The sequence below is a fragment of the Benincasa hispida genome, chromosome 5, assembly GCF_027475165.1.
Source record: "Benincasa hispida cultivar pf3 chromosome 5, pf3_genome.v1.1, whole genome shotgun sequence".
NCBI lineage: Eukaryota > Viridiplantae > Streptophyta > Magnoliopsida > Cucurbitales > Cucurbitaceae > Benincasa > Benincasa hispida.
Genome location: NC_143482.1, coordinates 6840823 through 6856941, shown reverse-complemented (window position 1 = coordinate 6856941; position 16119 = coordinate 6840823). Strand labels below are relative to the sequence as shown.

The 16119-nt window shown below is 33.0% G+C and overlaps 1 long non-coding RNA gene across 1 annotated transcript; it reads left to right on the top strand.

The window, feature by feature from the left end:
• Nucleotides 1–3393: 3393 nt before the first annotated feature.
• LOC150035874 (uncharacterized) lies at nucleotides 3394–7601 on the top strand. The gene is made up of 2 exons (XR_016529898.1): nucleotides 3394–3525; nucleotides 6572–7601. It is a non-coding gene; the product is annotated as an uncharacterized LOC150035874 (long non-coding RNA).
• The last annotated feature ends 8518 nt before the right edge of the window (nucleotides 7602–16119 follow it).

Here is a 16119-nt window from a genome sequence, read left to right as displayed (position 1 = left end):
GGTTGAAAGGGTTAGTTGGTGATCTTGGTTTGCATCATGACAAAGCTATTGTATATTGTGATAGTTTGAGTGCAATATGCCTAGCAAAGGATCAAGTTCATCATAAGAGAACTAAGCACATATATGTAAGATATCACTTCTTAAGAGGTGAGCAGAGAGTTAAAATGATGAAAATTGGTACTGCTGATAACCCCGCTGATATGTTCACCAAATCGGTTCCACAAGGCAAGTTCCAACATTGTTTGGACTTGCTGAATGTTCTGAATTGTTAGATGTCCCCTTTGTGGGACACTATGAGGCATGAGGGAGAAGTTTGGGTACATCTGGCGATATTGATTTATGTTGCATTTGGTACATCTGTTATTTGGGAGAGAATTCAAGTCAAGTTGGAGATTTGTTGAAATGCCTTGAATCTGTTTGTTGGCACTTCGAACAACCAAGTACGGGGGTCTCGCTATATAAACTCTCTAACCTTAGAGGCACCGTTTTGATATAATTTTCTGAAAAACATTCTCTCAAATAATATTGTTCTCCCTTCGCCCGTGGACGTAGCTAACATACTGTTAGTGAACCACGTATATTTATGTGTCAATCTTCCTTATCTCTACGTTCCTTTTTTGTGTTCTTTAATTGTCAATTTCGTAACCGCCATAATGTGAGTAAACTATAAGCTTAAGTTCTATTTGTAATGGTATGAATTTAACCATTTCTATTTCAAGATCCTCAAGTCCAGTTAAAGTAAAAATAAGGTTTTTGTACTCGAGAATAATTCTTTCTTTGGGTGTGAATGTATAGTTTAGAGATGGGATTCGAAAACAGGTAGTTTGGATTTTAAATTATTAGTTGTTCTTGGTGTGACTTTTGTGTATTGTAATAACTTTAAAATTCATGTTCTATCTATCCCATGTTTTCTTTTCTCTACACTTTTTAATTTTTGATTTGATTTGATTTTTCCTTATCGAAAAGATATTCTTTTTCCTGGAACATTTACATATATAAGAGTTCAAACATTTACTTGTTGAATAGGTATTTGATTGGCTTTTTCCTAGGTAATATACATGATCTTAGCCAACCCGTGGTTTTTGTTTTTCTAGTAGGGCTATTTTTTTATTTTTTTTTTATTTTTTTATTTTTAAGTATGTTTTGTGCTTTCATTTTAGGATCACCATGCAAAGTTTCTCTTCAAGCGGCAACTTGAACACCAAGTTTGGTCCTATCAGTTGACTCAATTTGGCTTTGAGTTGATCTTGCTCGACAAACTCCAAGCTCTTTATGTAGGTGGATGAAATGACACATTTATATGTGAAAAGATCAAAGATGAAAGTTTAATTCCATGATGTTATAATCCTCAACATTTGGTGATGTTGTATTTTGTGAATGTTGTAACGTTGCAAACTACATCTAAAGTATTCTTTGTATTATTGAAGAACTTCTTTAGTTTGTAAAATAAATTGATTACTAAATTTCAATAATGAAAAAAAGTCGCTTAATGAAAGAGAGTCATTGTATTTAAGCATACATTGTAAAGTATTTCATGTGCCTATTTAGCTAAAAACATAGGCTTGTAATGTAAATGGGTTGCGTAATTTCAATGTTAAATTTGTTATAGCATTAGATTGAGATTATATATATATATATATATATGATATAATAGCCCAACAAAAATGGTTATATATATGTCCAAGAAAGCATTAAGAAATTGCTATTATATAGTAAAGATAGCATTGAAAGCAAGCTATTATATGTTAAAGATAGCTTTACTGGCTAATGCTATTGAATGTTTTCATAGTCATGTATACGTGCTATATTTTTATATTTTAATATAGCATCCATTATAGCTCAACAAAAAGACTATAAAAAGTTCTAGACTTTTAATAATATGGATGGTTAAGACCTTTGAAAAATGCTATAAAAAGTCTATTTAGCTTTTTTTTCCTTAGCTATTATAACCCCTTATCTCTTGTAGTGCTTTTATAGGAGTACACCATGAATCTATCACATACTCATAAAGTTAGATCATAGCTTCAAATCTAAGTAGCCTTACCCATGCAATTTTTTGTTTTAAGATGTGTTGGATAATAATTTGATTTTTTAAAATTTTTTCATAATTCTACCATAATTTTCATCTAACATTTGAAGTTTTAGATAAATTTAAAAAATAAATATAAGTTCTAAAATTTCTTTTCAAAATTACATAGATTTTGAAGATACCTCTAAAAATTAGACAACAAAATAAAAAAAAAAATCAATAATTAAAAATGGAGATTATAAATTTAATTTTCAAAAACTAAAACAAATGAACCAAATAATTATGGAATTAGACTTAAATTATTTCACAAACCAAAAATGCTAGGCATTTCCTAACTACCCTACCAACAATTTTTTAAACTCTTCATTATCTCAATTAATTAACATATGCTTTACTTTCCTCTTTGTTTAATGATTCAATTAATTTTATATAATATTTGAAGAAGTTTACATACATTTAAAAATTGATGTCTCGATGATTTTCCTAAATAATCTTAATCATAGATCTAAATTGCTCACTCTAAATTCTAAGAGTTTAGGTGATAGAATCGTAAGTCTCACACAACATTTAAAAAAAAAAAAAAATCTTATTGGGCCTATTTAGTAGATTGTAGATGAAGCCCGAGAAGTAATTCGATCGAAGTTGAGAGGAGTAGGTGCCAAGTGTGGCTGAGAGGGAGACATGTTGCGAGATGAATTCAAAACGTTGAACAAAAGAAAGAAATGAAAAATCACTCTCAATTTCTTTACTCTCTCTCCTTTCAGACGATTTCTCTTTGATTTTGAATCTTTCTAATGGCGATCTAATTTTGCAGAAGGTAATCAACACATGCACAATTCTAAGAAGGAGAAGATGTTATGGTGAAACAAATATTCTGTAAACAGAATTTAAATAGAAAAAGAATTACCTCACCAGAATTTCTGAAAACCTCCATTAGAGTTATTAATCTATTTTCTCCAACCCACAACTCCTACGTTGTTTATAAATAGAAGAAATAAAATTAAAAAAAAAAAAAAAAAAAGGTGATGAAAAATGAAAGAATGCTGAAAAATTTTACTACGTAAAAACTGAGAAAAAGGAGAGTTAGTGGATGTAGGTGAAATGCACCGAACCACCATAATCCCTTGAGTAAAAGAAAGAATTAGTAAAGCTACAAGGATGATGAGATTGCTAGTGTGACATGTGTATTGCAAAGTGTGAAAAGAGAGTAAGTTGATGGGCTCAAGCCAAATCACGTGTGAAAGAGAGAATAATTGATAATCCATTTCTTTTATTAATAGAAGAATGCAACGATGTACGGTGTTCAGCAAATAAATACCTACATCTGAAAAGGAAAAAATTCACTCTGAAGACTGTTTAAAGATGAATTCTCTCTTTACAGATCTGTCTTGTCTTCAACTCTTTTCAGGTAAATTGAAGCTGATTAACTCAAAGCATTTGAGGAACTTGAACTTTTTGGAACAGGCTTCGTAAGCATGTCAACTGCATGTTCAGAGGTATGTATCTTCAACACTTCCACTCATCTCTTCTCTATTTTGTCTCGAACAAAATGATGTTTGACATCTATGTGTTTGGTTCTAGTGGTATGTGGATTTTTGGAAAGATGAATAACAATTGTGTTGTTAGAATAGATTTTTACTACTGTTTGATTTATACCAAAGTCTTTCATCAAGCCCTTAAGCCACAATCCCTCTTTGATTGCTTCTAATAGTGCTATATGCTCTGCCTCTATTGTTGATAATGCCACTATTGATTGTAATGTAGCTTTCCAACTAAATAAATTAGGTCCATAAAGAAAAACGTAACCGAATAAAGACCTTTTTTTTTTTCTAGACCCCCTATAAAGTCAGAGTCAACATAACCATATAGCTCTAGTTTTATTTCTTGCGTTCTTTAATAGGTTAGCTTAGCATTTTTAGATCAAAATAGATAATTTATTATCCATTTAGTGGCCTCCCAACATCTTTTATCTGGATTAGACATGTATCTACTTATGAGGCTTGCACTGTAGGAGAGGTCTGGTATTGTAGAGATCATTAGGTACATTAGGCTGCCAACAACTTGACTATAAGGGACTGTTCAAATCTGATTTATGTGTTCTATGTCAATTTCTATAGGTGAGTTAGCTGAGAACAACTTAAAGTGTTGTGCAAAAGGTATAGTCACAAGTTTAGCATTAGATAGGTGAAATCTCTTGATATTTTTCTCACGGTAGCTTCTTTGATTTATTTTTATGGTAGATGTCTCTTTCTTATGATTTCAATCCCAAGGATCTTTCTTGACTGACCAAAATCCATCATGTCAAATTCTCTCTTTAGAAAATCTTTGACATGTGTCAAATATGTTTTAGAATTCCCTGCTTGCAGCATGTCATCAACATAAAGAAGTAGATATACCTTGTCCTTATAGAAAGTTGTGTTAACATAGACACATATATCATAGGAACTCTTTTGGAGTCTTATGCTCTCAATGTAGTTATTGAACTTTCTAAACCAACATCTAGAAGACTGCTCAAGTCCATAGATAAACTTGTTTAGGAAACAATTGAAATCTTCCCTCCCTTTCACCTCAAAGCTCTTTGGTTGAACTATATATATGGTTTCATTTAGATGTTCATGTAGAAGGTTGTTTTAGCATTTAACTGACATAATTCAATATTATTTTGAGCCATCATTGATGATAGGAGTATGATAGAGGTCTATTTAACCAGTGGTGAGAAAATTTATGTATAATCAATGTCATCTCTGTGTAAAACCTTTAGCAACTAGTCTAGCTTTATATCTAGGTTTCTAATCATTAGATACACCCTTTTCTAGCTTGTAGATTCATTTGGATGCTATTGGCTTGCATCTTTTAGATAAAGGAGCTAGGTGTATATATTCATATTTAGTGATTCCATTTCCTCACTCATAGCTTCTATCCAAATTCTTGCTTTAGGCAGCTTATTGCCTCTTCAAATGTAATTGGCTCTTGGTCATTGGGGACCACAATAGAATTAAAAGCTAGGCTTATAGAGCTGGTCTCAATGAACTTAGCCAGAGGAACAATCACTCTTCTTTATCTATCCCTAACTAATGAGTATTGACTCAAATCAGGTTGAGCATTCACATTTTCAACTTGCTCCCCTTGTTACCATTTCCTTTTTTGAATCACTTTGAGGATGCCTTCTATAGGTGTTTTTTTTAGGATTCTCCACCTCAATTCCAGTGGTAGGGTTCATAGAGGTTTCACTTGTCACTTCTTCTCTTTGCATAAACATTTTCTTCTCTTTGAAAGTAACATCCTTACTAATTATGAATTTCTTTTCAATAGAAAGCCACATTTTGATAGTCCTAGACTTAAGTTTTCCTTGGTTTTCATGTTTTTCAGTTATTAATCTATACAAATACTACTACAAAGACGTAGAAATAGTTGCAAGATAAGACCAATTCTCAAGGAATTGCGAAGATTAATTTCGACGAGCCAAATTCCTAGCTAAGGCGGTAACTGAAGGAGGGTCGTTTAGTGTGGTATAGAGAATTTAGGCAAGAAAAATAAAATATAGAATTATTAATTACAGAAAATAAAAGTGCGATTAAATAAAAGTAGTGGCCTAGCTTAGGAAATAGGATCCACCCATTTGTTCGATTGATCATAGAAACTCCCATTAATGTTAATTTTAACTTCTTGCGTATGCCTAGCCTAATTATTAGAAAAGCTAACCAACGGTTCTAATTATTTAATTAGCTAATTAAATTAGATGAAATACATCCTAATCCAAGTGGCTTAATAGCATTAAGTTTTAGGGATTACTTTAGGGTAAATTTCTACTAAGAAAAGTCTAAATAGAAATTAAATATGGTTTTCTCTAGGTTGATTACACAATGCAAATTGTTATCGATTTACAATTTAACAAGATAATCTAATATATTGCTTCGTAGAGATTAATATATAATTATATGTCACATATTATATTCCAATTTAAAGCTACTAATCAAACAATCAAGAAGAGTTTGTTAGACAATCCAAGATAACATGATCAATAATCAGTTTAATTAAGATGAAAACCCAAATAACAAGAAGTATAAATTGGTTTGATGAAGAACAAAACCTCAGAATCTTCCCAGATGGATTTTCCTACTTCTAAGTTAGCAAACTCAACTCACCTTAGCCACAATTGAAGTTTAAGGTTGATGATTACCATCCAAATTACTCAAAATATAGAAGAAAATAGGGAGAAAAGTAGTGAAATTCGATTGGGATCAAATATGGGGTCCAAATCTGACCTAAAATCCGCTAAAGAACAATATATATAAATGTTGTAGTGCCGCAGCACTATGGTGCAACATTGGGGCACTGCACGAAACACGTGGAATGGGTTTGGAGCATCGTGTCAGTGTGCGTCTTGCACAGCATCGATCATGGCACTTAGCTAGTATCATTTCGCTCTAATGTAAGGGCAAAATTTTCATTTCATGTTATCTTTCTTGTTTGATACATCTAAGCACTACTTTGACCTATTTTAGCTTCATTCCATCACTAATGATCTGTTCTACCCTCTAGGTGCTCGGTGCTATCTCCTTGGTGAAACGGAACAAGATAGCACTTTCTCGGTACTATCACCATAGTGAAGCGATGTCTTGTTGCTCTGCCCATCACACAATGCTCACAAAATGTTCAATAATCCCTTTAGGTAGATGTTACCTTTCAAAATCAGCTAATATTCCTAGTTTAATTTGGGCTTGTTAGTGAATGTTATGTGTTTATTTCCCTATTTTGTAAGTATCGAGCAACCAAGAGGTAGAAGTAATCATTTGATGAAAACGGGGTTAATTTGAAGCAATTTAGAGTTAATTTGAACATCCGACTTCAAAGGAGTTGAAAAGACCAACATCCCATCAAGTTCCACTGAGAATGACTAGCCGTCGAGCATCATCGAGTACCATTGAGTAAAAGGCTATTGAATAATCAAGAAAATGCTACCGAGTGAATGAGGATCGAGTATCGAGCTGTTGAGCATCGAGTAGCGAGTATCTGGCAGTGAACATAGCGTTGCAACGCTACTCCAAACATTACGACACTCCGAGTTGCATCATCACTAGCGTCCCAACGCATCTCAACATTTAACTCCAATGCTTGAAGGCAGAAGCATCATCGTTGCAACGCTTCTTTAAAGTGTTGCACAACGCTGCGAAGAATGACGAACATGGAGCTGAGCACACGCGCAAGTGAGCGTTGGACTTCTTGTCCGACGCTTCCTTTTTGCTGCATCACATTGCAACACTACTGCATTGATCATTATAAATTCCTCTTCTCGACCCTAGGTTGAGGTATGCTAAACTTTGGGGGTGAATGCCGAAATTGGGAGCTAAATGCATGGAGGCTGAAGTCAGACATCCTTATTCTTCTATTCCCTTCAATTTTTAGTATCTTTAGATAGTTTTTCTTTTATTTTCGGATTATGAATTTGATTTGGAACTTATCTCATCAATTTGTCTATGAATCGATGAGGTAATCTTTCGGTTAGTTCTTGGATCGAACGTTCTTTGTATTTTGATGAGTTTTATATCTAATTCTATGCTTTAATTCAAAATTATGTTTTTCTTGAATCGTGTCTAATTTAGACCTACTTTTATACGTTGGATTGACGCTCCTATCATGATCGCATGTCTTCATTAGTTAAATTCAAGCTCACGTGCATCCTTGTAATCATCCATGCTTTGAATTTACCCTCGTAGCACAGATTAGATAAGCAGGCTTAGGTTTTAAGGTTGTCCATGAATCTTTGCATCGCACGTTTAATCTAGATTTAAAGAATAAATTGATTATTTGAACACGGTTGTCCTGACACTTAATCAACATAATTGAATCCTGAATCTTAATGCATGCGTTTCTAGCTCTTTATGGCTGTTGAGGACCCAATTGCATCTAGGAGCATGTAGGTTAGTTAGGACACGATTTTTCAGCCTTAATTATAAATTAGGATGCTCTTTTGGTTCATATTGAATTGATTTTCGAGCTTATAGAGATTAGTTCATTCGCATCGATTGGGTAACTATGCATGCATAATTTAAATATATGATATGTTGGCTGAAAACAATGATTTAGTTTACAATGAATAGTTACTTGATCCGAGAACTAAATGAATCCATTACCGTTTCATACATCCATTGGATTTTATTTCAATTTTACACATTTATCCCTTCCACCTCAAAACCCCCTATTTATCGCTTTAGTTAGAAAATTAACTTAACGAAAAAAATCACACTTCTCTGCAGATCGACTCGGACTTACCACTGTTACTACGTCTTTGTAGTAATAGGAGTAGTTCGGTATTATAAATTTTCTTTTGACCAGACTCGAAGCTTATTAACGACATAAGTTTCGACCCTGTCAATAGAATGCCTTGTTAAATAGAGCTTCTAATCTCTTTGCAATAATATAAGACAACCCCTTATGCCAAATATCAGCTTCTGTTAGTTTATTTGTAGTAACAACATAGGCTCTTTGTCACATCCCCTCCCAGATTATCCTCTTAATTTAGAAGAGAATTTGACAACAACAATTACCAACCCTTTTGAGGCACTTACTGTCTAACTTACATTCTTAACCTACTCACAAACCCTTGGAATAAATAAATAACAATTTAAGATACTCATGCTCAGATAACACAACTAGGGTTAAACACTGAACACATTTACATCACATTAACAGTCACAGAGTTCAGTAGGTCTCAATACTCTTTCCTAGTCCCTAATATGAACGACTCATATGTACAAACATTAATAAGTAACCACCTAAGACTTCTTTACAAACTTTGAGCTTTAATTGGGTCCTTGAGTGGCACAGCAACAGGGCAGCTAACTTTTGGAGAGATGGCCGCTACATGGGGAAAAGGAAAACATTTGAAAAGAATGAACTACTTGCCCAGTGAGTGACTAATAAAACATAATTATCAAGCTAAAAAACTGTAAACTGCCATGAAAACTCATACTTAAAACTTTTAAAACATAGCATAACTGAATACATAAATCATCATAATCCTTAGTTGAGAGAGAACCCTTTTGCTCAATCCCTCAATCTCTATCTTAGTTAGTGTGGAGTACTCTCTACACTACCAAAGTCAACTCTACTTACGCTAACTTTATCTACGTTGCCTTACTTACAACACTTTTCCTACGCTGCTTTACCTATGTGCACATGGTACATCTCTGAATACCATCATACCTTAAGTGTCAGGATCAGATTCCTTTTCATAGTTTTTCAGCATCGGTTTCCTCATCTTAGGCCATATACCTTCTCATAGTCCTTTAGTATCGACTTAACATCTAACATCTATCCTGAATACCTTCTCATAGTCCTTCGGTATCGAGTTCATCATAATCATCATTAAACTTACTCATTGAAATATAGATATATTTGGAAAGCATAAGTAACATAAATGTATGCTTAAACTTCTTCATTACATAATCATCACCTACTAACGCATGCCTCATAACATAAAGTATATAAATACTTAAAACATACTTTCATAAACATATTTAAACTATGCATGTGTTAGTAAAGCTCATGAAAACTGGTTTGCTTAGAAACGATCATTTTAACATACTTTACATAAAAGCTAGCATGAAAACTAGTCTTTTAGATAAATCATGCATTCACTAAACATTTAGAAACACTTAGTTTGTTACTCACAACCTTGGACGTTCTCCTTGTGGTTGGTAAGCTTCTCCTATGGGCGTTTGTCCTGTGAAGTTGACAAACAACTTTGGTTAATATCACTAGCTCCTTCATGACCCTTACTTCCTTTAACAAGATTAATATCAACTTAGAACATCATCTTTCCATCTCAATGCATACACCATTCGTCCAACACTTAGAGAAATACCTTGAGTGATGTTGTTAGTCTATGCGGCTACAAGACCAACCATGCACCCATCGCATGCCGCATGCACTCGTCTAGCCGCGTGCCAACGCATGCTCTATGCGACCCTTGTGCCTAACACCTTGCGCTCAATGACTTACACACACACTCACGCCTCATCTCGTACACAACTGAGCGCCTTTACTCGTGCAATACCTTGCTCAACTAGCCCAACACATCCCTTGCACGCAACTTAGCCCTTCGCATGTGCGTTCATCAGTGCCTCTACCTGGCTGTTCAAGCTACTTGCTTGCTCATCCCATGACATTGCTTGCTTGTCCAATGCAAAATCCATGTTTAATTTCAAATTTAATTTACTTATTTTTCTAGACATTATTTCAAAAAGTTTCCTTCTACAAACTTGTTTAGAAATGTCTTTTGCTTACCTTAGAATTTGAGCTTTAAACTCCCTTTGGTCTGTCCGAAAATTGCCAATATTGACCTCTGGCCCATATTCACTTGAGAGCCTGACCTTTTTAAGGAAAACTTTGATTTCAACTCGAATTCTTAATAATTTCTTCCTGGAAGCCCAATGACATCAATTACACTCATTAGTGGTTCGAATAGCTATGGAAACACTCTTTCAACATGAGAGAATTGCCCAAATCAAGTTCTTGAAGTGAGCTTATCCTTTTATACTTGAAGCTGCATGGCCATAATCAAGCTTAAGCTACCACCTATCCCATTGACTCAAACTTAAACCTTATAATCTCAATAGCTAGCCACTTCAATCGGTGATTAAGCTAAAAGCTTCACCTAATTACAAACGTATGACCCCTCATCCCTTACGAGCGCATAGCTTCACTTGGACACATGTTCCAACTAAGTAGCGCCTGCCTTAGCGCATCTTGCATCTGTCGCCTAGTCTCAAGATCATTGCATGGCCCTACTTCACACACATCTTCGCTTGGCCATCACACACTATCGCACGCGCAAGCTGCATCGCCTATGACATCCATATCCATGTGTGCACGTCCATGCCTAACTAACCTCAATGCAAAACTTGGCTAGCACATAGACTCACCTTGTCATTTATGGCCAACTTCCTTCCATCATGCGCGCCCTTGCCTCTACCATCATCGCGTAGCCAACGCCTAACGCCAACACTTAGACTCACGCTCATCAAATGTCCAACTAACCTCGAGATGAGCTTAACCATTGCAAACCCTTGCTCAATGCATATCATACTTCGACCAACACTTAGCCGCCTATTCCTTGCCTTACGCTCATCATGCGCTCGTCTAACCTCTATGAAACATGGCTGCTGCATACAAGGAAACACCCTTCAATGCATCATGGCCTTCATCGCATGGCTTCTAACTCACGGACATATCTAGCTTGCACATTTAGCCAAATTTTTCCTTACTAAGTGTCATCAATACCTTACTACGTGAGAGCTACAATCTCAACACTCAGAACATTTTCCTCCTTTTTCACTCATTCTCAAGCTTCTTCCGTACATCATGATATTAACTTACATTTAATCTTACTTAACATACTTGAATAGGAAAATAGGGTTCAGGGTTTACACTCCTATTAGCATTTTTACACCTTTGACCACAAATAGGTTATTGATCTTTTCTCCAACTAAGACCATCTTAGAGTCTTTGATAACTTCAAAGGTTCCTCCATTTTCTTTGTATTCACACTCAATAGCATCTAGCATTTACAAAGTGATCAAGTTTCTCTTGAGAAGTGGCATATGTCTAACATTCCTTAGGAATTTCGCAGTCCCATCTTTTAGCTTCAATGACACTATTCTAATCCCAATAATTTTACAAGCTTGGTTGTTTCTCATATAGACCATTTCTTCATCAATCTCCTTGTAGATGTTCAACCAAGGTCTAATATGAGTCATATGGTAGGTGCATGCGGAATCCAAGACCTAGTCATGTTTTCCAAGGGATTGATATGATTGGTTTTATCTTGTGTTGAGGCTAAAGCATCAGAATACACATAGAATCCTTCTACAATGGACGCTTCAGGCTGTTTCCACTTAGCTTCCTTTTTTTCTTAATTTTTCCTTTTAAGAATGAAGCAATCCTTGATTAAGTGACCCTTCTTCTTGTAATATTTTCATTTTAGCTTTTGTTTAGACTAATTTTTCTCATAGGTGTTGTTTTCCATCTTTCCGGTGGTTAAGTTTAGAATTCCCTCTCACAAAAAACCCCTCTCTAGTGAACTACTCTTTCTTAATTGTTTGATGCTTAATTTCCTTAGTTCTTAAGGTTGCGATGATGGTATCAGTAGTTATGAATTCTCTTCCATATTTAGGTGCATTCTTCACTTCTTTGTAGGTTTCCAGTAGGGAATTTAATAGGACATAGACTTCATTGTCATCACCCAGTTTCTCTCCTAAATTTTTAAATTCAGGGACAATCTTCTTGAATTCATCAAGATTGTCAATGAGTGATTTTGTTGAGTCCATCTTGAATGTGAAGAACTTCTCCTTTTGGTACATCTTGTTTGAAAGGTCTTTTGTAGCAAATAGATCTTCCAATAGCATTTTGTGAGCTACGTCTTGATATAAAATTTACCTTAATACACTGTCACTAAGATATAAAACTGACATACCATAGGCTGCCAGCTCCATGTCTTCTCTTTCTTGTGATGTGATTGTTGTTAAAAATGTTTATGGATTTAAAAGGGCCTTATGTGCCTTATGCTGACTGAGTATGGTTTTAATTTTGGCTTTTCATAAGCCAAAATCACCATTTCCATCGAATTTTTCAATACCAAACCTTTCTATTGCCATGAATGAACAGGAAATTGAATCTTGATTCTCCAAGAACTGCTTTCCTGATAGTCAAATGCTCTTATACCAATTTGTTGAACTTGTTTAACAGATTGTATATGAAGCCTAAGAAGTAACTCTATCCAAGATGTTGAGAGGATTCGGTACCAAGTGTGGCTGAGAGGGAGACACTTGATAAGACACTTCATCTTTTCAAATTAATCAATATGATTTTGAACAAAGGGTAGAAATGAAAAATCACTCTCAATTTCTTTACTCTCTCTCCTTTCGAACAATTTCTCTTTGATTTTGAAACTCTCTAGTGGCGATCTAATTTTGCAAAAGGTAATCAACACATCCACGATTCTAAGAAGAAGGAGAAAAAGAAGAACACAAAGATGTAGGTGGTTTGACAAACAAAGACCTACATCCACGGGAAGGAAAAATTCACTTTGAAGCCTATTTACAGATGAGTTTTCTTTTTACAGATTTCTTATTCTCCAACTCTTTTAGTTTGAATGAATCTCCTTTTAAATGTAAAGAAGAATTTATGGATTGAGTTAGTGATTTTTAAAAAAAAAATGTCGTTGGAAGCAATTTCTTCAATTCTAAATAAGGATTTAAATTGATAACACTTATGAAAGTCTAGAATTTAAATTAATACAATTATTTAGTTTAGCTTTAAATTGATATGACCCAAAGTCTATGAAGCACAAACACAGTATACAGCTACACGATACGGATATGATTGGATATGGCGATTTGTCAATTTCTAAAAAAAAATTAAGATATGAATACGTTTAAGGATGCGTCATTTTATATATATATTATTTTAATATATATTTCTAAAAAACGAGGATACTGATATGTTGAAAATATATTTTTTTTAATAGAAATCTAGGATATAGATAAATTTAGCATACAAGTTAATAATAATAGCACAAAATAGAATACAAACACTGAAATACAATACAAAAAAAAATAACATCTAAGATGTTGAAGTATAATAGTTAATAAAATGCAATAGAAAAGTGACTCATATGACAAAGAAGAAGAAGAAGATTAGAGGGAGAAGTATGAACATAAACGAAGAATTTCTTCATTGAATTGTTGAAGATATCCAAATGGTTTATATTTTGGTGGACTTTGTAGGGAATCAAATGTGAAGATGGAGACTAGATGATTCTAGTCTAGGGTTTGGTCCGTTATTTTTTTTTTCTTTTAGTTTTGAACTCGAGTAGTGAGCTTTTTAAATAGGTTGCCTAGTTTTATATTGAAAAATATTAGATGAATTACTTGTCTTTTTTCTTTAAAAAAAGTACGCGCAGAAATAGATACGTCAAATCGCGTGTTAAATATGTATCTGAGAAGTATCTGGAAGTATCGATATCCGATATGTGTCTGATACAGATTCTTTGTCTCACATGAAATATCTGGAAGTATCGATGTCCGATACGTGTTTGATACGGATTCTTTATCTCACATGAAGTATCTATGTGCTTTATAGGTCAAAGTTTAGGGTTATGAATTTGATGTTTTTCAAAAAAAAAAAAAAAAAAAAAGAACAAAACAAAAATAAAAATCTATTACTTTCGATCTATTCAATATTAAAATAAAATGACAACAAATTGACTTATAAAAAATTGCTTCTATCCATACATGTGTGAATTTGTAGAATTTAAATTCGTTTCCAAAATTGAACTTTATATATTTATTTTCTACTAATAACTTCGAAAAGTTTGATTCCACTTAGGTGAAGAAATGTCGGTGTAAATTAAAAGATGAGGGTGTTCATTATATATATTATATATACATTCTTAAAGTAAGATACAACTTGAACCTTTAACTTTGTTAAAGAAAACACAAATGAATGATTAATTGCTTCACTCTTTTAAAAGCACACCAACAGCATAACTCATTCTCACGAAATTAGATCATGGCTTCAAATCTAAGTTGCCTAACCAATACAAATCTATTATATATTTTCTTATAATTTCGAATCATCTCGTTTGATAACTATTTTATCTTTTATTTTTATTTTTAAAAATTAAGTCTATGACACTACTTCTACTTCCAAATTTCTTCCCTTTGTTATTTACTTTTCACTGATGGTTTAAAAAATCAAGTCAAATTTTAAAAATTAAAAAAAGTAAAATTTTAAAAAGTAATTTTTGTTTTTGAAATTTTGCTAAAAATTCAACAATTGTACTTAAGAAATATGCAAATTGTTGTAAAAAATGTGAATGAAGTAGGCATAATTTTCAAAAACAAAAACAAAAAACAAAATAGTTATCAAATGAGACCTTAATTTTTTTTTTTAAATGGTTAATATTTTATCATAATCTCTACCATAATGTTCAATATCTAACTATTGATGTCTTGAGTCTTAACTAAATTTCAAAATAAAAAATAAGTAAAAAAGAAAAAAATCAAAACTATTTGGTTAGATTTTTTTTTCAAAGGTATTTTATTTTTATTAAATTGCACCTCTTACACAAAGTTGGAAACCCAACACAGTAAATGAAAAAAATATCATTTGAGTTGTATCTCTCATTATCGGTTAGAATATCTTAAATTTGTTAATTGGTGCTTTGGAAGAAGTAAAGATTATTCTGAACGATTCTCCCTCTACCTCATGAATATAGTTAATATTAAGTTAATAAATCACGTAAATCTATATGTTGATTTTATCGTTTATGTTTTCTATTTATTTTTTTAATATTGATTTGTAACAAAAACACATTTGCCACAGCACGAGCCTTCTTTTACATGGTTGCCCCAAATCAACATTGCAAGTTTATAGAATATCTATATTTGTACTTTTTTTTTTCTTTAATAGTTAAAGATAAGTACAAACATATTGTCATACGTGATTTGGATCTGACTAAATAAGTCAAAAAATATCAAATAAGATTTAATCCTAGCTAATTTGGATTAAAAAAAAAACTCATATCTTAATCTTAGAAGATTAAGATAAATCCTATATCAAATCTCTTATAAATACATCATCATAGCTTCATATGAGGTAATTAAACTTTTGACTTCTTTTCTCTTTTACAGTACACTATCTCTAACTGGACATTGGAGTCATTGTTCTAATTTGTTTTGTCTCTTTTCTACAAATTACAAATTTACCATTGTTATCGCATTCATATTTTGTCATCAAACACATATATTATCTAAAAATCGATCAATGCCTTTTTTTTCTTTCTTTAAAATTTAGCGTTCATCTAAAAGGCTAATTATTAGCCTTAAGAAATGCTTGAGGTTGAAGAAGAGAATTTTTGCATAGGTCGAAAAGCACGATTCTAAATGTGATCTTGCTTTTTCTTTTTAGATGTAGACCCAAATTTGTAAGAGTCCTATAAATAAATTTGATAGAAAAAGAAAGATAATGAGAATAAAGAATAATATATAAAGCACAAAGCATCCAAAGTATAGGAGACATGATGG